Raw genomic sequence first — 23,044 nt, forward strand, 5'->3', positions numbered from 1 at the left:
TACTTTGGTCTATATTGATGCGGGACATAGACAGCCAGCTGATGACCAATCCATTAGTGCAATGGATGGCTGGAAGCATTTGTCTTTGCCTTTGCAATACCACAGAAGCAATGCATGGTCAATGTACAGCAATGACACACCTGTGTGAACAGCCAGGAGACCCCCCCCCCCCCCCATGTTATGTTACATAGTTACATAGTTAGTACGGTCGAAAAAAGACATATGTCCATCAAGTTCAACCAGGGAATTAAGGGGTAGGGGTGTGGCGCGATATTGGGGAAGGGATGAGATTTTATATTTCTTCATAAGCATTAATCTTATTTTGTCAATTAGGAACATTCAGCACCCACCCGCTATCAAGGCAGCTGCCTATCATGTCATGCCCTACCTGCACAGGTGTGCTGGCTACTCAAATGATCCAATTAAGGAGGCCATTTAGTCAGCAGCAGCAGAAGTCCTGTGCCTGGACGCTCCAACAGCGGCCAGACACAAGCAGAAGCAGCAGAAGCAGCAGCAGCAGCACCACCTTTTGTTTTTTGGCTGCAGCAGCAAGGCCCACAGGGCTGGCTAGCTGGCTAGCCAGCAAGCAGGTAGCAATGAAAGTAGGAATCTTTCTTTTTAACCCTGTAAGGGGGTGGTGCACTGTACCCGAAGATACTGCCATATCGGGTCAATGCATAGGGCGACGGAAGCAAGCTTCGAAATCGGCCCCCGTTCTCAAAAATCCATTTAATATATGGTCCCCAGATAGGGGACGTATCAGATATTAAACTGATAAGAACAGATACTACACTTGATCTTAGCCAAAAGGCCGAGAAGCGATAACCGTGAAAGGGGCGGGCCCAACAAGGTCCCCTTCATGGGCACTATCACTGCTTGCTGTCAGGGAGGCTGCCAGACAATTTTCCATGCACACTCTGGGCTGGGGGGCAGTCAACCACCAGTACACACAGCAGAACCTAAACCCATACCATTATTGCTAAGCAGCAAGACAGGGGCCCATTGCACTCCCACGGGGCCTTTTTAAATGCAATCCATAACCCGGATTTGCCAGGAACCCTTCTTACTCCTCCTACTTGCATGTGACACTGGGCTTAGGATCTGCATAGGAAACACACACACAAGCACACACCTACCTTTGTTGCCTGCAGATGCCTCCTTGGCTGTCCCCAAACGGTATCAAACCAACACCCACGGGAAGCTGTAAGCATAGAGGACATGCCTGCACCCCATTGGACTTACCTGTGTGGGTTAAATCCGGGTTATTTGACAACCTATGGCGGTGATGGTTCTGCTCAGGCAGAGCAGTGCTGATGCTCCTCATAAAGCTGTCGCTGCTGTGAAGGTTCTAGGTGACATCACAAATCCCTATGGTTACATACACAACAAAGCTGGGTTGTTGTTGTTTACACTCTGCAAGGCCTGTGGAAGTGAGTGACATCATAGCACTGTAGTTCTGAGGGTTCTAGATGGATGCAACAATCTCCTGTTGCTTCTATGAAGGCCATAATAGACGACATCACCAAACAGCTCCATAGTCACATACACAGCAAAGGAGAGATGTTGTTTACACCTAGTGATGTCAGTGGTATTGAGTGACATCACAGCACAGTGCTAAGGCTCCTGGGCCTGGACACAGCAGCGGCTGCAATATCTCAACGGAGAATACGTTTATATATATGTGTGTGTGTGCGCGTATATATATATATATATATATATATATATATATATATATATTTCTCCGCCGAAATCACTTTTAAACCCATTTCCACCTTTTTTTCCCTTCTCTTCCTCTTACTTTTTTTTCACGTTTTTTTACGTTTTTCTCCTTTTCGCCTCTTTTCTGGGCGTATTATTCTTCTTTTTCTTCTTTTTTTTCGTCTAATGCATACCCCATCAGTGCAGCAATGCTTATTCAATACCGCCAGCAGATGGAGACACTGGGGGATAATTTTCTAAGGATTTATACTGATTTTTCCTGTCTGAATTTGTCGCACAGAAAGTTGCAGGCCAAATATGTGTGACATTTCTGCGACTTTAGCTTCTAGAGCATTTTTACAACATTATACATAGGTGCTGAATACATAAAAAGCGACTGTTCAGTGACAGACAAGTCGCATCGGCTGAAAGTAGGCCAGAATGTCAGTCCATGTTGGAGCAGGTTTAGATACAGTCTAAAGTATAGATCTCAAAGTCTGTGCACAGAATTTAGCAAGGGCCTCGCACCTTCTGATGCATCAGGTAGGTGCACAATAGCATAGCCTAACCCTCTGTACTTTGGTCTATATTGATGCGGGACATAGACAGCCAGCTGATGACCAATCCATTAGTGCAATGGATGGCTGGAAGCATTTGTCTTTGCCTTTGCAATACCACAGAAGCAATGCATGGTCAATGTACAGCAATGACACACCTGTGTGAACAGCCAGGAGACCCCCCCCCCCCCCCCATGTTATGTTACATAGTTACATAGTTAGTACGGTCGAAAAAAGACATATGTCCATCAAGTTCAACCAGGGAATTAAGGGGTAGGGGTGTGGCGCGATATTGGGGAAGGGATGAGATTTTATATTTCTTCATAAGCATTAATCTTATTTTGTCAATTAGGAACATTCAGCACCCACCCGCTATCAAGGCAGCTGCCTATCATGTCATGCCCTACCTGCACAGGTGTGCTGGCTACTCAAATGATCCAATTAAGGAGGCCATTTAGTCAGCAGCAGCAGAAGTCCTGTGCCTGGACGCTCCAACAGCGGCCAGACACAAGCAGAAGCAGCAGAAGCAGCAGCAGCAGCACCACCTTTTGTTTTTTGGCTGCAGCAGCAAGGCCCACAGGGCTGGCTAGCTGGCTAGCCAGCAAGCAGGTAGCAATGAAAGTAGGAATCTTTCTTTTTAACCCTGTAAGGGGGTGGTGCACTGTACCCGAAGATACTGCCATATCGGGTCAATGCATAGGGCGACGGAAGCAAGCTTCGAAATCGGCCCCCGTTCTCAAAAATCCATTTAATATATGGTCCCCAGATAGGGGACGTATCAGATATTAAACTGATAAGAACAGATACTACACTTGATCTTAGCCAAAAGGCCGAGAAGCGATAACCGTGAAAGGGGCGGGCCCAACAAGGTCCCCTTCATGGGCACTATCACTGCTTGCTGTCAGGGAGGCTGCCAGACAATTTTCCATGCACACTCTGGGCTGGGGGGCAGTCAACCACCAGTACACACAGCAGAACCTAAACCCATACCATTATTGCTAAGCAGCAAGACAGGGGCCCATTGCACTCCCACGGGGCCTTTTTAAATGCAATCCATAACCCGGATTTGCCAGGAACCCTTCTTACTCCTCCTACTTGCATGTGACACTGGGCTTAGGATCTGCATAGGAAACACACACACAAGCACACACCTACCTTTGTTGCCTGCAGATGCCTCCTTGGCTGTCCCCAAACGGTATCAAACCAACACCCACGGGAAGCTGTAAGCATAGAGGACATGCCTGCACCCCATTGGACTTACCTGTGTGGGTTAAATCCGGGTTATTTGACAACCTATGGCGGTGATGGTTCTGCTCAGGCAGAGCAGTGCTGATGCTCCTCATAAAGCTGTCGCTGCTGTGAAGGTTCTAGGTGACATCACAAATCCCTATGGTTACATACACAACAAAGCTGGGTTGTTGTTGTTTACACTCTGCAAGGCCTGTGGAAGTGAGTGACATCATAGCACTGTAGTTCTGAGGGTTCTAGATGGATGCAACAATCTCCTGTTGCTTCTATGAAGGCCATAATAGACGACATCACCAAACAGCTCCATAGTCACATACACAGCAAAGGAGAGATGTTGTTTACACCTAGTGATGTCAGTGGTATTGAGTGACATCACAGCACAGTGCTAAGGCTCCTGGGCCTGGACACAGCAGCGGCTGCAATATCTCAACGGAGAATACGTTTATATATATGTGTGTGTGTGCGCGTATATATATATATATATATATATATATATATATATATATATATATTTCTCCGCCGAAATCACTTTTAAACCCATTTCCACCTTTTTTTCCCTTCTCTTCCTCTTACTTTTTTTTCACGTTTTTTTACGTTTTTCTCCTTTTCGCCTCTTTTCTGGGCGTATTATTCTTCTTTTTCTTCTTTTTTTTCGTCTAATGCATACCCCATCAGTGCAGCAATGCTTATTCAATACCGCCAGCAGATGGAGACACTGGGGGATAATTTTCTAAGGATTTATACTGATTTTTCCTGTCTGAATTTGTCGCACAGAAAGTTGCAGGCCAAATATGTGTGACATTTCTGCGACTTTAGCTTCTAGAGCATTTTTACAACATTATACATAGGTGCTGAATACATAAAAAGCGACTGTTCAGCGACAGACAAGTCGCATCGGCTGAAAGTAGGCCAGAATGTCAGTCCATGTTGGAGCAGGTTTAGATACAGTCTAAAGTATAGATCTCAAAGTCTGTGCACAGAATTTAGCAAGGGCCTCGCACCTTCTGATGCATCAGGTAGGTGCACAATAGCATAGCCTAACCCTCTGTACTTTGGTCTATATTGATGCGGGACATAGACAGCCAGCTGATGACCAATCCATTAGTGCAATGGATGGCTGGAAGCATTTGTCTTTGCCTTTGCAATACCATAGAAGCAATGCATGGTCAATGTACAGCAATGACACACCTGTGTGAACAGCCAGGAGACCCCCCCCCCCCCCTCCCCCATGTTATGTTACATAGTTACATAGTTAGTACGGTCGAAAAAAGACATATGTCCATCAAGTTCAACCAGGGAATTAAGGGGTAGGGGTGTGGCGCGATATTGGGGAAGGGATGAGATTTTATATTTCTTCATAAGCATTAATCTTATTTTGTCAATTAGGAACATTCAGCACCCACCCGCTATCAAGGCAGCTGCCTATCATGTCATGCCCTACCTGCACAGGTGTGCTGGCTACTCAAATGATCCAATTAAGGAGGCCATTTAGTCAGCAGCAGCAGAAGTCCTGTGCCTGGACGCTCCAACAGCGGCCAGACACAAGCAGAAGCAGCAGAAGCAGCAGCAGCAGCACCACCTTTTGTTTTTTGGCTGCAGCAGCAAGGCCCACAGGGCTGGCTAGCTGGCTAGCCAGCAAGCAGGTAGCAATGAAAGTAGGAATCTTTCTTTTTAACCCTGTAAGGGGGTGGTGCACTGTACCCGAAGATACTGCCATATCGGGTCAATGCATAGGGCGACGGAAGCAAGCTTCGAAATCGGCCCCCGTTCTCAAAAATCCATTTAATATATGGTCCCCAGATAGGGGACATATCAGATATTAAACTGATAAGAACAGATACTACACTTGATCTTAGCCAAAAGGCCGAGAAGCGATAACCGTGAAAGGGGCGGGCCCAACAAGGTCCCCTTCATGGGCACTATCACTGCTTGCTGTCAGGGAGGCTGCCAGACAATTTTCCATGCACACTCTGGGCTGGGGGGCAGTCAACCACCAGTACACACAGCAGAACCTAAACCCATACCATTATTGCTAAGCAGCAAGACAGGGGCCCATTGCACTCCCACGGGGCCTTTTTAAATGCAATCCATAACCCGGATTTGCCAGGAACCCTTCTTACTCCTCCTACTTGCATGTGACACTGGGCTTAGGATCTGCATAGGAAACACACACACAAGCACACACCTACCTTTGTTGCCTGCAGATGCCTCCTTGGCTGTCCCCAAACGGTATCAAACCAACACCCACGGGAAGCTGTAAGCATAGAGGACATGCCTGCACCCCATTGGACTTACCTGTGTGGGTTAAATCCGGGTTATTTGACAACCTATGGCGGTGATGGTTCTGCTCAGGCAGAGCAGTGCTGATGCTCCTCATAAAGCTGTCGCTGCTGTGAAGGTTCTAGGTGACATCACAAATCCCTATGGTTACATACACAACAAAGCTGGGTTGTTGTTGTTTACACTCTGCAAGGCCTGTGGAAGTGAGTGACATCATAGCACTGTAGTTCTGAGGGTTCTAGATGGATGCAACAATCTCCTGTTGCTTCTATGAAGGCCATAATAGACGACATCACCAAACAGCTCCATAGTCACATACACAGCAAAGGAGAGATGTTGTTTACACCTAGTGATGTCAGTGGTATTGAGTGACATCACAGCACAGTGCTAAGGCTCCTGGGCCTGGACACAGCAGCGGCTGCAATATCTCAACGGAGAATACGTTTATATATATGTGTGTGTGTGCGCGTATATATATATATATATATATATATATATATATATATATATATTTCTCCGCCGAAATCACTTTTAAACCCATTTCCACCTTTTTTTCCCTTCTCTTCCTCTTACTTTTTTTTCACGTTTTTTTACGTTTTTCTCCTTTTCGCCTCTTTTCTGGGCGTATTATTCTTCTTTTTCTTCTTTTTTTTCGTCTAATGCATACCCCATCAGTGCAGCAATGCTTATTCAATACCGCCAGCAGATGGAGACACTGGGGGATAATTTTCTAAGGATTTATACTGATTTTTCCTGTCTGAATTTGTCGCACATAAAGTTGCAGGCCAAATATGTGTGACATTTCTGCGACTTTAGCTTCTAGAGCATTTTTACAACATTATACATAGGTGCTGAATACATAAAAAGCGACTGTTCAGCGACAGACAAGTCGCATCGGCTGAAAGTAGGCCAGAATGTCAGTCCATGTTGGAGCAGGTTTAGATACAGTCTAAAGTATAGATCTCAAAGTCTGTGCACAGAATTTAGCAAGGGCCTCGCACCTTCTGATGCATCAGGTAGGTGCACAATAGCATAGCCTAACCCTCTGTACTTTGGTCTATATTGATGCGGGACATAGACAGCCAGCTGATGACCAATCCATTAGTGCAATGGATGGCTGGAAGCATTTGTCTTTGCCTTTGCAATACCACAGAAGCAATGCATGGTCAATGTACAGCAATGACACACCTATGTGAACAGCCAGGAGACCCCCCCCCCCCCCCCATGTTATGTTACATAGTTACATAGTTAGTACGGTCGAAAAAAGACATATGTCCATCAAGTTCAACCAGGGAATTAAGGGGTAGGGGTGTGGCGCGATATTGGGGAAGGGATGAGATTTTATATTTCTTCATAAGCATTAATCTTATTTTGTCAATTAGGAACATTCAGCACCCACCCGCTATCAAGGCAGCTGCCTATCATGTCATGCCCTACCTGCACAGGTGTGCTGGCTACTCAAATGATCCAATTAAGGAGGCCATTTAGTCAGCAGCAGCAGAAGTCCTGTGCCTGGACGCTCCAACAGCGGCCAGACACAAGCAGAAGCAGCAGAAGCAGCAGCAGCAGCACCACCTTTTGTTTTTTGGCTGCAGCAGCAAGGCCCACAGGGCTGGCTAGCTGGCTAGCCAGCAAGCAGGTAGCAATGAAAGTAGGAATCTTTCTTTTTAACCCTGTAAGGGGGTGGTGCACTGTACCCGAAGATACTGCCATATCGGGTCAATGCATAGGGCGACGAAAGCAAGCTTCGAAATCGGCCCCCGTTCTCAAAAATCCATTTAATATATGGTCCCCAGATAGGGGACGTATCAGATATTAAACTGATAAGAACAGATACTACACTTGATCTTAGCCAAAAGGCCGAGAAGCGATAACCGTGAAAGGGGCGGGCCCAACAAGGTCCCCTTCATGGGCACTATCACTGCTTGCTGTCAGGGAGGCTGCCAGACAATTTTCCATGCACACTCTGGGCTGGGGGGCAGTCAACCACCAGTACACACAGCAGAACCTAAACCCATACCATTATTGCTAAGCAGCAAGACAGGGGCCCATTGCACTCCCACGGGGCCTTTTTAAATGCAATCCATAACCCGGATTTGCCAGGAACCCTTCTTACTCCTCCTACTTGCATGTGACACTGGGCTTAGGATCTGCATAGGAAACACACACACAAGCACACACCTACCTTTGTTGCCTGCAGATGCCTCCTTGGCTGTCCCCAAACGGTATCAAACCAACACCCACGGGAAGCTGTAAGCATAGAGGACATGCCTGCACCCCATTGGACTTACCTGTGTGGGTTAAATCCGGGTTATTTGACAACCTATGGCGGTGATGGTTCTGCTCAGGCAGAGCAGTGCTGATGCTCCTCATAAAGCTGTCGCTGCTGTGAAGGTTCTAGGTGACATCACAAATCCCTATGGTTACATACACAACAAAGCTGGGTTGTTGTTGTTTACACTCTGCAAGGCCTGTGGAAGTGAGTGACATCATAGCACTGTAGTTCTGAGGGTTCTAGATGGATGCAACAATCTCCTGTTGCTTCTATGAAGGCCATAATAGACGACATCACCAAACAGCTCCATAGTCACATACACAGCAAAGGAGAGATGTTGTTTACACCTAGTGATGTCAGTGGTATTGAGTGACATCACAGCACAGTGCTAAGGCTCCTGGGCCTGGACACAGCAGCGGCTGCAATATCTCAACGGAGAATACGTTTATATATATGTGTGTGTGTGCGCGTATATATATATATATATATATATATATATATATATATATATTTCTCCGCCGAAATCACTTTTAAACCCATTTCCACCTTTTTTTTCCCTTCTCTTCCTCTTACTTTTTTTTCACGTTTTTTTACGTTTTTCTCCTTTTCGCCTCTTTTCTGGGCGTATTATTCTTCTTTTTCTTCTTTTTTTTCGTCTAATGCATACCCCATCAGTGCAGCAATGCTTATTCAATACCGCCAGCAGATGGAGACACTGGGGGATAATTTTCTAAGGATTTATACTGATTTTTCCTGTCTGAATTTGTCGCACAGAAAGTTGCAGGCCAAATATGTGTGACATTTCTGCGACTTTAGCTTCTAGAGCATTTTTACAACATTATACATAGGTGCTGAATACATAAAAAGCGACTGTTCAGCGACAGACAAGTCGCATCGGCTGAAAGTAGGCCAGAATGTCAGTCCATGTTGGAGCAGGTTTAGATACAGTCTAAAGTATAGATCTCAAAGTCTGTGCACAGAATTTAGCAAGGGCCTCGCACCTTCTGATGCATCAGGTAGGTGCACAATAGCATAGCCTAACCCTCTGTACTTTGGTCTATATTGATGCGGGACATAGACAGCCAGCTGATGACCAATCCATTAGTGCAATGGATGGCTGGAAGCATTTGTCTTTGCCTTTGCAATACCACAGAAGCAATGCATGGTCAATGTACAGCAATGACACACCTGTGTGAACAGCCAGGAGACCCCCCCCCCCCCCCCCCCATGTTATGTTACATAGTTACATAGTTAGTACGGTCGAAAAAAGACATATGTCCATCAAGTTCAACCAGGGAATTAAGGGGTAGGGGTGTGGCGCGATATTGGGGAAGGGATGAGATTTTATATTTCTTCATAAGCATTAATCTTATTTTGTCAATTAGGAACATTCAGCACCCACCCGCTATCAAGGCAGCTGCCTATCATGTCATGCCCTACCTGCACAGGTGTGCTGGCTACTCAAATGATCCAATTAAGGAGGCCATTTAGTCAGCAGCAGCAGAAGTCCTGTGCCTGGACGCTCCAACAGCGGCCAGACACAAGCAGAAGCAGCAGAAGCAGCAGCAGCAGCACCACCTTTTGTTTTTTGGCTGCAGCAGCAAGGCCCACAGGGCTGGCTAGCTGGCTAGCCAGCAAGCAGGTAGCAATGAAAGTAGGAATCTTTCTTTTTAACCCTGTAAGGGGGTGGTGCACTGTACCCGAAGATACTGCCATATCGGGTCAATGCATAGGGCGACGGAAGCAAGCTTCGAAATCGGCCCCCGTTCTCAAAAATCCATTTAATATATGGTCCCCAGATAGGGGACGTATCAGATATTAAACTGATAAGAACAGATACTACACTTGATCTTAGCCAAAAGGCCGAGAAGCGATAACCGTGAAAGGGGCGGGCCCAACAAGGTCCCCTTCATGGGCACTATCACTGCTTGCTGTCAGGGAGGCTGCCAGACAATTTTCCATGCACACTCTGGGCTGGGGGGCAGTCAACCACCAGTACACACAGCAGAACCTAAACCCATACCATTATTGCTAAGCAGCAAGACAGGGGCCCATTGCACTCCCACGGGGCCTTTTTAAATGCAATCCATAACCCGGATTTGCCAGGAACCCTTCTTACTCCTCCTACTTGCATGTGACACTGGGCTTAGGATCTGCATAGGAAACACACACACAAGCACACACCTACCTTTGTTGCCTGCAGATGCCTCCTTGGCTGTCCCCAAACGGTATCAAACCAACACCCACGGGAAGCTGTAAGCATAGAGGACATGCCTGCACCCCATTGGACTTACCTGTGTGGGTTAAATCCGGGTTATTTGACAACCTATGGCAGTGATGGTTCTGCTCAGGCAGAGCAGTGCTGATGCTCCTCATAAAGCTGTCGCTGCTGTGAAGGTTCTAGGTGACATCACAAATCCCTATGGTTACATACACAACAAAGCTGGGTTGTTGTTGTTTACACTCTGCAAGGCCTGTGGAAGTGAGTGACATCATAGCACTGTAGTTCTGAGGGTTCTAGATGGATGCAACAATCTCCTGTTGCTTCTATGAAGGCCATAATAGACGACATCACCAAACAGCTCCATAGTCACATACACAGCAAAGGAGAGATGTTGTTTACACCTAGTGATGTCAGTGGTATTGAGTGACATCACAGCACAGTGCTAAGGCTCCTGGGCCTGGACACAGCAGCGGCTGCAATATCTCAACGGAGAATACGTTTATATATATGTGTGTGTGTGCGCGTATATATATATATATATATATATATATATATATATATATATATATTTCTCCGCCGAAATCACTTTTAAACCCATTTCCACCTTTTTTTCCCTTCTCTTCCTCTTACTTTTTTTTCACGTTTTTTTACGTTTTTCTCCTTTTCGCCTCTTTTCTGGGCGTATTATTCTTCTTTTTCTTCTTTTTTTTCGTCTAATGCATACCCCATCAGTGCAGCAATGCTTATTCAATACCGCCAGCAGATGGAGACACTGGGGGATAATTTTCTAAGGATTTATACTGATTTTTCCTGTCTGAATTTGTCGCACAGAAAGTTGCAGGCCAAATATGTGTGACATTTCTGCGACTTTAGCTTCTAGAGCATTTTTACAACATTATACATAGGTGCTGAATACATAAAAAGCGACTGTTCAGCGACAGACAAGTCGCATCGGCTGAAAGTAGGCCAGAATGTCAGTCCATGTTGGAGCAGGTTTAGATACAGTCTAAAGTATAGATCTCAAAGTCTGTGCACAGAATTTAGCAAGGGCCTCGCACCTTCTGATGCATCAGGTAGGTGCACAATAGCATAGCCTAACCCTCTGTACTTTGGTCTATATTGATGCGGGACATAGACAGCCAGCTGATGACCAATCCATTAGTGCAATGGATGGCTGGAAGCATTTGTCTTTGCCTTTGCAATACCACAGAAGCAATGCATGGTCAATGTACAGCAATGACACACCTGTGTGAACAGCCAGGAGACCCCCCCCCCCCCCCCCCATGTTATGTTACATAGTTACATAGTTAGTACGGTCGAAAAAAGACATATGTCCATCAAGTTCAACCAGGGAATTAAGGGGTAGGGGTGTGGCGCGATATTGGGGAAGGGATGAGATTTTATATTTCTTCATAAGCATTAATCTTATTTTGTCAATTAGGAACATTCAGCACCCACCCGCTATCAAGGCAGCTGCCTATCATGTCATGCCCTACCTGCACAGGTGTGCTGGCTACTCAAATGATCCAATTAAGGAGGCCATTTAGTCAGCAGCAGAAGTCCTGTGCCTGGACGCTCCAACAGCAGCCAGACACAAGCAGAAGCAGCAGAAGCAGCAGCAGCAGCACCACCTTTTGTTTTTTGGCTGCAGCAGCAAGGCCCACAGGGCTGGCTAGCTGGCTAGCCAGCAAGCAGGTAGCAATGAAAGTAGGAATCTTTCTTTTTAACCCTGTAAGGGGGTGGTGCACTGTACCCGAAGATACTGCCATATCGGGTCAATGCATAGGGCGACGGAAGCAAGCTTCGAAATCGGCCCCCGTTCTCAAAAATCCATTTAATATATGGTCCCCAGATAGGGGACGTATCAGATATTAAACTGATAAGAACAGATACTACACTTGATCTTAGCCAAAAGGCCGAGAAGCGATAACCGTGAAAGGGGCGGGCCCAACAAGGTCCCCTTCATGGGCACTATCACTGCTTGCTGTCAGGGAGGCTGCCAGACAATTTTCCATGCACACTCTGGGCTGGGGGGCAGTCAACCACCAGTACACACAGCAGAACCTAAACCCATACCATTATTGCTAAGCAGCAAGACAGGGGCCCATTGCACTCCCACGGGGCCTTTTTAAATGCAATCCATAACCCGGATTTGCCAGGAACCCTTCTTACTCCTCCTACTTGCATGTGACACTGGGCTTAGGATCTGCATAGGAAACACACACACAAGCACACACCTACCTTTGTTGCCTGCAGATGCCTCCTTGGCTGTCCCCAAACGGTATCAAACCAACACCCACGGGAAGCTGTAAGCATAGAGGACATGCCTGCACCCCATTGGACTTACCTGTGTGGGTTAAATCCGGGTTATTTGACAACCTATGGCGGTGATGGTTCTGCTCAGGCAGAGCAGTGCTGATGCTCCTCATAAAGCTGTCGCTGCTGTGAAGGTTCTAGGTGACATCACAAATCCCTATGGTTACATACACAACAAAGCTGGGTTGTTGTTGTTTACACTCTGCAAGGCCTGTGGAAGTGAGTGACATCATAGCACTGTAGTTCTGAGGGTTCTAGATGGATGCAACAATCTCCTGTTGCTTCTATGAAGGCCATAATAGACGACATCACCAAACAGCTCCATAGTCACATACACAGCAAAGGAGAGATGTTGTTTACACCTAGTGATGTCAGTGGTATTGAGTGACATCACAGCACAGTGCTAAGGCTCCTGGGCCTGGACACAGCAGCGGCTGCAATATCTCAACGGAGAATACGTTTATATATATGTGTGTGTGTGCGCGTATATATATGTCCGCCGAAATCACTTTTAAACCCATTTCCACCTTTTTTTCCCTTCTCTTCCTCTTACTTTTTTTTCACGTTTTTTTACGTTTTTCTCCTTTTCGCCTCTTTTCTGGGCGTATTATTCTTCTTTTTCTTCTTTTTTTTCGTCTAATGCATACCCCATCAGTGCAGCAATGCTTATTCAATACCGCCAGCAGATGGAGACACTGGGGGATAATTTTCTAAGGATTTATACTGATTTTTCCTGTCTGAATTTGTCGCACAGAAAGTTGCAGGCCAAATATGTGTGACATTTCTGCGACTTTAGCTTCTAGAGCATTTTTACAACATTATACATAGGTGCTGAATACATAAAAAGCGACTGTTCAGCGACAGACAAGTCGCATCGGCTGAAAGTAGGCCAGAATGTCAGTCCATGTTGGAGCAGGTTTAGATACAGTCTAAAGTATAGATCTCAAAGTCTGTGCACAGAATTTAGCAAGGGCCTCGCACCTTCTGATGCATCAGGTAGGTGCACAATAGCATAGCCTAACCCTCTGTACTTTGGTCTATATTGATGCGGGACATAGACAGCCAGCTGATGACCAATCCATTAGTGCAATGGATGGCTGGAAGCATTTGTCTTTGCCTTTGCAATACCACAGAAGCAATGCATGGTCAATGTACAGCAATGACACACCTGTGTGAACAGCCAGGAGACCCCCCCCCCCCCCCCCCCCCATGTTATGTTACATAGTTACATAGTTAGTACGGTCGAAAAAAGACATATGTCCATCAAGTTCAACCAGGGAATTAAGGGGTAGGGGTGTGGCGCGATATTGGGGAAGGGATGAGATTTTATATTTCTTCATAAGCATTAATCTTATTTTGTCAATTAGGAACATTCAGCACCCACCCGCTATCAAGGCAGCTGCCTATCATGTCATGCCCTACCTGCACAGGTGTGCTGGCTACTCAAATGATCCAATTAAGGAGGCCATTTAGTCAGCAGCAGCAGAAGTCCTGTGCCTGGACGCTCCAACAGCGGCCAGACACAAGCAGAAGCAGCAGAAGCAGCAGCAGCAGCACCACCTTTTGTTTTTTGGCTGCAGCAGCAAGGCCCACAGGGCTGGCTAGCTGGCTAGCCAGCAAGCAGGTAGCAATGAAAGTAGGAATCTTTCTTTTTAACCCTGTAAGGGGGTGGTGCACTGTACCCGAAGATACTGCCATATCGGGTCAATGCATAGGGCGACGGAAGCAAGCTTCGAAATCGGCCCCCGTTCTCAAAAATCCATTTAATATATGGTCCCCAGATAGGGGACGTATCAGATATTAAACTGATAAGAACAGATACTACACTTGATCTTAGCCAAAAGGCCGAGAAGCGATAACCGTGAAAGGGGCGGGCCCAACAAGGTCCCCTTCATGGGCACTATCACTGCTTGCTGTCAGGGAGGCTGCCAGACAATTTTCCATGCACACTCTGGGCTGGGGGGCAGTCAACCACCAGTACACACAGCAGAACCTAAACCCATACCATTATTGCTAAGCAGCAAGACAGGGGCCCATTGCACTCCCACGGGGCCTTTTTAAATGCAATCCATAACCCGGATTTGCCAGGAACCCTTCTTACTCCTCCTACTTGCATGTGACACTGGGCTTAGGATCTGCATAGGAAACACACACACAAGCACACACCTACCTTTGTTGCCTGCAAATGCCTCCTTGGCTGTCCCCAAACGGTATCAAACCAACACCCACGGGAAGCTGTAAGCATAGAGGACATGCCTGCACCCCATTGGACTTACCTGTGTGGGTTAAATCCGGGTTATTTGACAACCTATGGCGGTGATGGTTCTGCTCAGGCAGAGCAGTGCTGATGCTCCTCATAAAGCTGTCGCTGCTGTGAAGGTTCTAGGTGACATCACAAATCCCTATGGTTACATACACAACAAAGCTGGGTTGTTGTTGTTTACACTCTGCAAGGCCTGTGGAAGTGAGTGACATCATAGCACTGTAGTTCTGAGGGTTCTAGATGGATGCAACAATCTCCTGTTGCTTCTATGAAGGCCATAATAGACGACATCACCAAACAGCTCCATAGTCACATACACAGCAAAGGAGAGATGTTGTTTACACCTAGTGATGTCAGTGGTATTGAGTGACATCACAGCACAGTGCTAAGGCTCCTGGGCCTGGACACAGCAGCGGCTGCAATATCTCAACGGAGAATACGTTTATATATATGTGTGTGTGTGCGCGTATATATATATATATATATATATATATATATATATATATATATTTCTCCGCCGAAATCACTTTTAAACCCATTTCCACCTTTTTTTCCCTTCTCTTCCTCTTACTTTTTTTTCACGTTTTTTTACGTTTTTCTCCTTTTCGCCTCTTTTCTGGGCGTATTATTCTTCTTTTTCTTCTTTTTTTTCGTCTAATGCATACCCCATCAGTGCAGCAATGCTTATTCAATACCGCCAGCAGATGGAGACACTGGGGGATAATTTTCTAAGGATTTATACTGATTTTTCCTGTCTGAATTTGTCGCACAGAAAGTTGCAGGCCAAATATGTGTGACATTTCTGCGACTTTAGCTTCTAGAGCATTTTTACAACATTATACATAGGTGCTGAATACATAAAAAGCGACTGTTCAGCGACAGACAAGTCGCATCGGCTGAAAGTAGGCCAGAATGTCAGTCCATGTTGGAGCAGGTTTAGATACAGTCTAAAGTATAGATCTCAAAGTCTGTGCACAGAATTTAGCAAGGGCCTCGCACCTTCTGATGCATCAGGTAGGTGCACAATAGCATAGCCTAACCCTCTGTACTTTGGTCTATATTGATGCGGGACATAGACAGCCAGCTGATGACCAATCCATTAGTGCAATGGATGGCTGGAAGCATTTGTCTTTGCCTTTGCAATACCACAGAAGCAATGCATGGTCAATGTACAGCAATGACACACCTGTGTGAACAGCCAGGAGACCCCCCCCCCCCCCCCCATGTTATGTTACATAGTTACATAGTTAGTACGGTCGAAAAAAGACATATGTCCATCAAGTTCAACCAGGGAATTAAGGGGTAGGGGTGTGGCGCGATATTGGGGAAGGGATGAGATTTTATATTTCTTCATAAGCATTAATCTTATTTTGTCAATTAGGAACATTCAGCACCCACCCGCTATCAAGGCAGCTGCCTATCATGTCATGCCCTACCTGCACAGGTGTGCTGGCTACTCAAATGATCCAATTAAGGAGGCCATTTAGTCAGCAGCAGCAGAAGTCCTGTGCCTGACGCTCCAACAGCGGCCAGACACAAGCAGAAGCAGCAGAAGCAGCAGCAGCAGCACCACCTTTTGTTTTTTGGCTGCAGCAGCAAGGCCCACAGGGCTGGCTAGCTGGCTAGCCAGCAAGCAGGTAGCAATGAAAGTAGGAATCTTTCTTTTTAACCCTGTAAGGGGGTGGTGCACTGTACCCGAAGATACTGCCATATCGGGTCAATGCATAGGGCGACGGAAGCAAGCTTCGAAATCGGCCCCCGTTCTCAAAAATCCATTTAATATATGGTCCCCAGATAGGGGACGTATCAGATATTAAACTGATAAGAACAGATACTACACTTGATCTTAGCCAAAAGGCCGAGAAGCGATAACCGTGAAAGGGGCGGGCCCAACAAGGTCCCCTTCATGGGCACTATCACTGCTTGCTGTCAGGGAGGCTGCCAGACAATTTTCCATGCACACTCTGGGCTGGGGGGCAGTCAACCACCAGTACACACAGCAGAACCTAAACCCATACCATTATTGCTAAGCAGCAAGACAGGGGCCCATTGCACTCCCACGGGGCCTTTTTAAATGCAATCCATAACCCGGATTTGCCAGGAACCCTTCTTACTCCTCCTACTTGCATGTGACACTGGGCTTAGGATCTGCATAGGAAACACACACACAAGCACACACCTACCTTTGTTGCCTGCAGATGCCTCCTTGGCTGTCCCCAAACGGTATCAAACCAACACCCACGGGAAGCTGTAAGCATAGAGGACATGCCTGCACCCCATTGGACTTACCTGTGTGGGTTAAATCCGGGTTATTTGACAACCTATGGCGGTGATGGTTCTGCTCAGGCAGAGCAGTGCTGATGCTCCTCATAAAGCTGTCGCTGCTGTGAAGGTTCTAGGTGACATCACAAATCCCTATGGTTACATACACAACAAAGCTGGGTTGTTGTTGTTTACACTCTGCAAGGCCTGTGGAAGTGAGTGACATCATAGCACTGTAGTTCTGAGGGTTCTAGATGGATGCAACAATCTCCTGTTGCTTCTATGAAGGCCATAATAGACGACATCACCAAACAGCTCCATAGTCACATACACAGCAAAGGAGAGATGTTGTTTACACCTAGTGATGTCAGTGGTATTGAGTGACATCACAGCACAGTGCTAAGGCTCCTGGGCCTGGACACAGCAGCGGCTGCAATATCTCAACGGAGAATACGTTTATATATATGTGTGTGTGTGCGCGTATATATATATATATATATATATATATATATATATATATATTTCTCCGCCGAAATCACTTTTAAACCCATTTCCACCTTTTTTTCCCTTCTCTTCCTCTTACTTTTTTTTCACGTTTTTTTACGTTTTTCTCCTTTTCGCCTCTTTTCTGGGCGTATTATTCTTCTTTTTCTTCTTTTTTTTCGTCTAATGCATACCCCATCAGTGCAGCAATGCTTATTCAATACCGCCAGCAGATGGAGACACTGGGGGATAATTTTCTAAGGATTTATACTGATTTTTCCTGTCTGAATTTGTCGCACAGAAAGTTGCAGGCCAAATATGTGTGACATTTCTGCGACTTTAGCTTCTAGAGCATTTTTACAACATTATACATAGGTGCTGAATACATAAAAAGCGACTGTTCAGCGACAGACAAGTCGCATCGGCTGAAAGTAGGCCAGAATGTCAGTCCATGTTGGAGCAGGTTTAGATACAGTCTAAAGTATAGATCTCAAAGTCTGTGCACAGAATTTAGCAAGGGCCTCGCACCTTCTGATGCATCAGGTAGGTGCACAATAGCATAGCCTAACCCTCTGTACTTTGGTCTATATTGATGCGGGACATAGACAGCCAGCTGATGACCAATCCATTAGTGCAATGGATGGCTGGAAGCATTTGTCTTTGCCTTTGCAATACCACAGAAGCAATGCATGGTCAATGTACAGCAATGACACACCTGTGTGAACAGCCAGGAGACCCCCCCCCCCCCCCCCATGTTATGTTACATAGTTACATAGTTAGTACGGTCGAAAAAAGACATATGTCCATCAAGTTCAACCAGGGAATTAAGGGGTAGGGGTGTGGCGCGATATTGGGGAAGGGATGAGATTTTATATTTCTTCATAAGCATTAATCTTATTTTGTCAATTAGGAACATTCAGCACCCACCCGCTATCAAGGCAGCTGCCTATCATGTCATGCCCTACCTGCACAGGTGTGCTGGCTACTCAAATGATCCAATTAAGGAGGCCATTTAGTCAGCAGCAGCAGAAGTCCTGTGCCTGGACGCTCCAACAGCGGCCAGACACAAGCAGAAGCAGCAGAAGCAGCAGCAGCAGCACCACCTTTTGTTTTTTGGCTGCAGCAGCAAGGCCCACAGGGCTGGCTAGCTGGCTAGCCAGCAAGCAGGTAGCAATGAAAGTAGGAATCTTTCTTTTTAACCCTGTAAGGGGGTGGTGCACTGTACCCGAAGATACTGCCATATCGGGTCAATGCATAGGGCGACGGAAGCAAGCTTCGAAATCGGCCCCCGTTCTCAAAAATCCATTTAATATATGGTCCCCAGATAGGGGACGTATCAGATATTAAACTGATAAGAACAGATACTACACTTGATCTTAGCCAAAAGGCCGAGAAGCGATAACCGTGAAAGGGGCGGGCCCAACAAGGTCCCCTTCATGGGCACTATCACTGCTTGCTGTCAGGGAGGCTGCCAGACAATTTTCCATGCACACTCTGGGCTGGGGGGCAGTCAACCACCAGTACACACAGCAGAACCTAAACCCATACCATTATTGCTAAGCAGCAAGACAGGGGCCCATTGCACTCCCACGGGGCCTTTTTAAATGCAATCCATAACCCGGATTTGCCAGGAACCCTTCTTACTCCTCCTACTTGCATGTGACACTGGGCTTAGGATCTGCATAGGAAACACACACACAAGCACACACCTACCTTTGTTGCCTGCAGATGCCTCCTTGGCTGTCCCCAAACGGTATCAAACCAACACCCACGGGAAGCTGTAAGCATAGAGGACATGCCTGCACCCCATTGGACTTACCTGTGTGGGTTAAATCCGGGTTATTTGACAACCTATGGCAGTGATGGTTCTGCTCAGGCAGAGCAGTGCTGATGCTCCTCATAAAGCTGTCGCTGCTGTGAAGGTTCTAGGTGACATCACAAATCCCTATGGTTACATACACAACAAAGCTGGGTTGTTGTTGTTTACACTCTGCAAGGCCTGTGGAAGTGAGTGACATCATAGCACTGTAGTTCTGAGGGTTCTAGATGGATGCAACAATCTCCTGTTGCTTCTATGAAGGCCATAATAGACGACATCACCAAACAGCTCCATAGTCACATACACAGCAAAGGAGAGATGTTGTTTACACCTAGTGATGTCAGTGGTATTGAGTGACATCACAGCACAGTGCTAAGGCTCCTGGGCCTGGACACAGCAGCGGCTGCAATATCTCAACGGAGAATACGTTTATATATATGTGTGTGTGTGCGCGTATATATATATATATATATATATATATATATATATATATATATATATTCTCCGCCGAAATCACTTTTAAACCCATTTCCACCTTTTTTTCCCTTCTCTTCCTCTTACTTTTTTTTCACGTTTTTTTACGTTTTTCTCCTTTTCGCCTCTTTTCTGGGCGTATTATTCTTCTTTTTCTTCTTTTTTTTCGTCTAATGCATACCCCATCAGTGCAGCAATGCTTATTCAATACCGCCAGCAGATGGAGACACTGGGGGATAATTTTCTAAGGATTTATACTGATTTTTCCTGTCTGAATTTGTCGCACAGAAAGTTGCAGGCCAAATATGTGTGACATTTCTGCGACTTTAGCTTCTAGAGCATTTTTACAACATTATACATAGGTGCTGAATACATAAAAAGCGACTGTTCAGCGACAGACAAGTCGCATCGGCTGAAAGTAGGCCAGAATGTCAGTCCATGTTGGAGCAGGTTTAGATACAGTCTAAAGTATAGATCTCAAAGTCTGTGCACAGAATTTAGCAAGGGCCTCGCACCTTCTGATGCATCAGGTAGGTGCACAATAGCATAGCCTAACCCTCTGTACTTTGGTCTATATTGATGCGGGACATAGACAGCCAGCTGATGACCAATCCATTAGTGCAATGGATGGCTGGAAGCATTTGTCTTTGCCTTTGCAATACCACAGAAGCAATGCATGGTCAATGTACAGCAATGACACACCTGTGTGAACAGCCAGGAGACCCCCCCCCCCCCCCCATGTTATGTTACATAGTTACATAGTTAGTACGGTCGAAAAAAGACATATGTCCATCAAGTTCAACCAGGGAATTAAGGGGTAGGGGTGTGGCGCGATATTGGGGAAGGGATGAGATTTTATATTTCTTCATAAGCATTAATCTTATTTTGTCAATTAGGAACATTCAGCACCCACCCGCTATCAAGGCAGCTGCCTATCATGTCATGCCCTACCTGCACAGGTGTGCTGGCTACTCAAATGATCCAATTAAGGAGGCCATTTAGTCAGCAGCAGCAGAAGTCCTGTGCCTGGACGCTCCAACAGCGGCCAGACACAAGCAGAAGCAGCAGAAGCAGCAGCAGCAGCACCACCTTTTGTTTTTTGGCTGCAGCAGCAAGGCCCACAGGGCTGGCTAGCTGGCTAGCCAGCAAGCAGGTAGCAATGAAAGTAGGAATCTTTCTTTTTAACCCTGTAAGGGGGTGGTGCACTGTACCCGAAGATACTGCCATATCGGGTCAATGCATAGGGCGACGGAAGCAAGCTTCGAAATCGGCCCCCGTTCTCAAAAATCCATTTAATATATGGTCCCCAGATAGGGGACGTATCAGATATTAAACTGATAAGAACAGATACTACACTTGATCTTAGCCAAAAGGCCGAGAAGCGATAACCGTGAAAGGGGCGGGCCCAACAAGGTCCCCTTCATGGGCACTATCACTGCTTGCTGTCAGGGAGGCTGCCAGACAATTTTCCATGCACACTCTGGGCTGGGGGGCAGTCAACCACCAGTACACACAGCAGAACCTAAACCCATACCATTATTGCTAAGCAGCAAGACAGGGGCCCATTGCACTCCCACGGGGCCTTTTTAAATGCAATCCATAACCCGGATTTGCCAGGAACCCTTCTTACTCCTCCTACTTGCATGTGACACTGGGCTTAGGATCTGCATAGGAAACACACACACAAGCACACACCTACCTTTGTTGCCTGCAGATGCCTCCTTGGCTGTCCCCAAACGGTATCAAACCAACACCCACGGGAAGCTGTAAGCATAGAGGACATGCCTGCACCCCATTGGACTTACCTGTGTGGGTTAAATCCGGGTTATTTGACAACCTATGGCGGTGATGGTTCTGCTCAGGCAGAGCAGTGCTGATGCTCCTCATAAAGCTGTCGCTGCTGTGAAGGTTCTAGGTGACATCACAAATCCCTATGGTTACATACACAACAAAGCTGGGTTGTTGTTGTTTACACTCTGCAAGGCCTGTGGAAGTGAGTGACATCATAGCACTGTAGTTCTGAGGGTTCTAGATGGATGCAACAATCTCCTGTTGCTTCTATGAAGGCCATAATAGACGACATCACCAAACAGCTCCATAGTCACATACACAGCAAAGGAGAGATGTTGTTTACACCTAGTGATGTCAGTGGTATTGAGTGACATCACAGCACAGTGCTAAGGCTCCTGGGCCTGGACACAGCAGCGGCTGCAATATCTCAACGGAGAATACGTTTATATATATGTGTGTGTGTGCGCGTATATATATATATATATATATATATATATATATATATATATATATATATATATATATTTCTCCGCCGAAATCACTTTTAAACCCATTTCCACCTTTTTTTCCCTTCTCTTCCTCTTACTTTTTTTTCACGTTTTTTTTACGTTTTTCTCCTTTTCGCCTCTTTTCTGGGCGTATTATTCTTCTTTTTCTTCTTTTTTTTCGTCTAATGCATACCCCATCAGTGCAGCAATGCTTATTCAATACCGCCAGCAGATGGAGACACTGGGGGATAATTTTCTAAGGATTTATACTGATTTTTCCTGTCTGAATTTGTCGCACAGAAAGTTGCAGGCCAAATATGTGTGACATTTCTGCGACTTTAGCTTCTAGAGCATTTTTACAACATTATACATAGGTGCTGAATACATAAAAAGCGACTGTTCAGCGACAGACAAGTCGCATCGGCTGAAAGTAGGCCAGAATGTCAGTCCATGTTGGAGCAGGTTTAGATACAGTCTAAAGTATAGATCTCAAAGTCTGTGCACAGAATTTAGCAAGGGCCTCGCACCTTCTGATGCATCAGGTAGGTGCACAATAGCATAGCCTAACCCTCTGTACTTTGGTCTATATTGATGCGGGACATAGACAGCCAGCTGATGACCAATCCATTAGTGCAATGGATGGCTGGAAGCATTTGTCTTTGCCTTTGCAATACCACAGAAGCAATGCATGGTCAATGTACAGCAATGACACACCTGTGTGAACAGCCAGGAGACCCCCCCCCCCCCCCCATGTTATGTTACATAGTTACATAGTTAGTACGGTCGAAAAAAGACATATGTCCATCAAGTTCAACCAGGGAATTAAGGGGTAGGGGTGTGGCGCGATATTGGGGAAGGGATGAGAT

At 46.1% G+C, this 23,044-nt stretch overlaps 10 non-coding genes across 10 annotated transcripts; all 10 read right to left on the minus strand.

Moving 5' to 3' along the window:
- Window positions 1–632: 632 nt before the first annotated feature.
- LOC130351753 (U2 spliceosomal RNA) lies at window positions 633–823 on the minus strand. The gene has a single exon (XR_008888315.1). It is a non-coding gene; the product is annotated as a U2 spliceosomal RNA (small nuclear RNA).
- Window positions 824–2,906: 2,083 nt separating this feature from the next.
- LOC130351754 (U2 spliceosomal RNA) lies at window positions 2,907–3,097 on the minus strand. Its single transcript, XR_008888316.1, has one exon. It is a non-coding gene; the product is annotated as a U2 spliceosomal RNA (small nuclear RNA).
- Window positions 3,098–5,188: 2,091 nt separating this feature from the next.
- Window positions 5,189–5,379, minus strand: LOC130351716 (U2 spliceosomal RNA). The gene has a single exon (XR_008888286.1). It is a non-coding gene; the product is annotated as a U2 spliceosomal RNA (small nuclear RNA).
- A 2,085-nt stretch (window positions 5,380–7,464) lies between these two features.
- On the minus strand, window positions 7,465–7,655 carry LOC130351763 (U2 spliceosomal RNA). The gene has a single exon (XR_008888324.1). It is a non-coding gene; the product is annotated as a U2 spliceosomal RNA (small nuclear RNA).
- A 2,087-nt stretch (window positions 7,656–9,742) lies between these two features.
- Window positions 9,743–9,933, minus strand: LOC130351755 (U2 spliceosomal RNA). The gene has a single exon (XR_008888317.1). It is a non-coding gene; the product is annotated as a U2 spliceosomal RNA (small nuclear RNA).
- Window positions 9,934–12,019: 2,086 nt separating this feature from the next.
- On the minus strand, window positions 12,020–12,210 carry LOC130351756 (U2 spliceosomal RNA). The gene has a single exon (XR_008888318.1). It is a non-coding gene; the product is annotated as a U2 spliceosomal RNA (small nuclear RNA).
- Window positions 12,211–14,264: 2,054 nt separating this feature from the next.
- On the minus strand, window positions 14,265–14,455 carry LOC130351758 (U2 spliceosomal RNA). Its single transcript, XR_008888320.1, has one exon. It is a non-coding gene; the product is annotated as a U2 spliceosomal RNA (small nuclear RNA).
- Window positions 14,456–16,540: 2,085 nt separating this feature from the next.
- Window positions 16,541–16,731, minus strand: LOC130351759 (U2 spliceosomal RNA). The gene has a single exon (XR_008888321.1). It is a non-coding gene; the product is annotated as a U2 spliceosomal RNA (small nuclear RNA).
- A 2,084-nt stretch (window positions 16,732–18,815) lies between these two features.
- On the minus strand, window positions 18,816–19,006 carry LOC130351760 (U2 spliceosomal RNA). Its single transcript, XR_008888322.1, has one exon. It is a non-coding gene; the product is annotated as a U2 spliceosomal RNA (small nuclear RNA).
- Window positions 19,007–21,094: 2,088 nt separating this feature from the next.
- Window positions 21,095–21,285, minus strand: LOC130351761 (U2 spliceosomal RNA). The gene has a single exon (XR_008888323.1). It is a non-coding gene; the product is annotated as a U2 spliceosomal RNA (small nuclear RNA).
- Between the last annotated feature and the right edge of the window lie 1,759 nt (window positions 21,286–23,044).

Source organism: Hyla sarda, unplaced genomic scaffold (genome assembly GCF_029499605.1).
Source record: "Hyla sarda isolate aHylSar1 unplaced genomic scaffold, aHylSar1.hap1 scaffold_994, whole genome shotgun sequence".
NCBI classification, from domain to species: domain Eukaryota; kingdom Metazoa; phylum Chordata; class Amphibia; order Anura; family Hylidae; genus Hyla; species Hyla sarda.